Source organism: Peromyscus leucopus, chromosome 4, assembly GCF_004664715.2.
Source record: "Peromyscus leucopus breed LL Stock chromosome 4, UCI_PerLeu_2.1, whole genome shotgun sequence".
NCBI classification, from domain to species: Eukaryota; Metazoa; Chordata; class Mammalia; order Rodentia; family Cricetidae; genus Peromyscus; species Peromyscus leucopus.
Genome location: NC_051066.1, coordinates 12,260,750 through 12,263,356, shown reverse-complemented (window position 1 = coordinate 12,263,356; position 2,607 = coordinate 12,260,750).

Below are 2,607 nucleotides of genomic sequence, written 5' to 3'. Positions count from 1 at the left end.
CCCTCTTGATATAATAAAGGACCCCTCAGATAGACTGTGCCTGTATTAGGTCTTCCTTCTTTACTAATCTTCCTTACCCATCATGGAGATACACTTTCCATCCATCATACTTTGGCTTAGGTTGGAAGCCAGCAAGAAGAAAGTTCCCAATCTTTGGCTCACAACCTCTGTCAAGAGGTGGTACAGAGCCTAACTCAGCTCTGACTCAGGTCCCTACTAAGAGCTTGCAATAGTTGGAACACCCACAGCGATCCCTAGGCTGCCACACCCTCAGTAAAGGAGTAGAGGATGCTAAAGACAGAATGTTCTTTTTGAATGGGTCTAAGATATCTGTAACATCCTTAGCTGTGCCAAGGTGTTTCCTAAATCAAAACTCCCTCCTAACAGATATTCCCCACAAAGGCAAGACTTTCTACATGGTTATATTCATTAAGAAATTGAGTACAATAAAATCAGAATTAAACTTCACTAATTTAAAAATTAGAGCAATTAACTTTTTCATTGTCAATACACAAAGAACCTAGGAGGCTAATTATTAGTGTCGATAAAATTTTCAAGAGACTATTTTAATTTCCAGGAGAAAGCACTCATTTTAAAACACTTCAAAGTATCCACTCAAGTAAACAAAAACCCATGCTAATTATAAAGACACTTTTAGCTCTTTAAATAGCTCATGGATACATGTGTTCCTACCACAGCAGTAGAATTTCTGTACAAACTAACTCAATTGTGGGAGGCCTACCCCTTTCTGAACAGAAACAGATGAGGAGTGGAAACTTCTAGGAAGAAGACAGAAAAGCTCCTCTAATTATAACACCTGTACTTAAGTTTTCCAGGGGACACCAAGACTATAAAATTATATATAAAATTATATTTTGGGCTATCATAAAAGTGTTCAAATATATCTGAAGGTAAAAGAGAAAAAAAGCTTCAGGATGCTTCTAATGTGATTGATTTGGTTTATAAATCATATTCCTTTAAAAATTAATGCTTCCTAATTTGTCCAGACTAGACAGATATTGATGGAGTAATAAAAACAATTCTAGTATGAACATTACTACATATATTTACAACTAGCATGAATATCACTATACATATTTACACTTTTTACAAACTTATATTCAAAAGGAAACTCTGAGGACTATTTTACAAACTTTAACAAACATCTAGAAAAAAATCTAACAGAACTATTTACATTTTCTTCCAACAAGTCAGAGTTCACAAATTATGAGTTACCACAGTTAAAATTGTAGGTGAACTCAAAACTTCATTTCTAAAGTTCTGAGTTCATGGTTAGCTTTGATAACATCCTGAAAGTTTTCCTGACAGTTTGAAGTCAGAGCCTAATTCGTCAGTGGCTCTACAGTCTTTGTATACTCCAACTGTTTCCTAAAGGGGCCACACATTAATTTGCCACTAGCAGTTGTATGGCTCCAGGTTCCGTTTCATTCCAATAGTGACAAAGTCTTTGTCCCAAACTCCTCAGCAGTTGGAGGTCCCCTTATTTTCCTACTTTCCCCAGACTGCAGGATGGAACCTCAATATCAGGAACAGTGGTTCCACTGCTCTTACTCCAGTTCTTCTGGAGGAGCGTCATTGGAGCTGACATTCCTTTGTTCTACACACCTCACCAAACTCAGGCAGCCAGCAAGCTTCACTTGGTGACTGAGGGTAAAATTTAGCATTTAATTGCCTCCTGACAGTCAAGCTTTCACCTGTTTCCGGTTTTCAGGAGGTAAGCTAAGTTTTCCAAGAGTGCTTGGGTGTGTGTGTGTGGCATTTTGAGCTGAAAAAGCAGTTTGGGGGCAGTGCAGTACCAGCAGTATTTCCTTGGACATTTTGCCGCTATATCTGCTTATACCTGCTTACACCACCACGCTGTTACAAACTACATTTCCCAAGCTGCCTTTCTGGGTCCAGAAGAAAACTTGGCTGTGGCTGATTGCGGCTGCTGCTCTCCGGGTTCTGTTCACATGGTCTGTATTCAAGCTTTTGCTCTTTTTGCCGCAGGAAGTTTTTTGTCTTCCCCAAACTCACATTAGGACACAGATGTACCTCTCTAATCAGTCTTTTCACCTGGCACTGTCCACAGAGTGGGTTGCACCCATCTGCCTGCACACATTCAGACTAGTGCTTGGTGCCAGAAGCAAAAACCCTTCACAGCTTCATTCCCCTGCCTCATCGAGTCAGTGAAGAGTGCTCGAAATAACAGCTTTTTCAGAGAGATCCCCCCCCCAATAGATTCTCTTTGTCCTGGCTTGTTTCCTCCCCCAGATTCAGAGTTTCTGACGTCACCACCACTGCTCAGGCTCTCTGCTAGCTGCGTTCTGTTCTGGGGGTAGGGGCTTGAGTCCCTGTTTCTGTCTCATTTGTATGGCCAAATCCTGCCTCAGCTTTCCCTGTACTGCCATTGCAGCTACTGCTAGGGGCTTATTTCCTTGTCCTTTTCGCTGCAGAGAGGATTTCAAAGCCTCCACTGCTTTTCTCCACACCAGCAGCTTTTCCCTGGGTCCACAGCACTACCTTTGCTGCCGTTCCACCCTGGGGCGATGCTGCCCTGTTCGGCTCTCCATCTGAGCTCTGCCAGGCATCTCTTGCTAGGCTCTG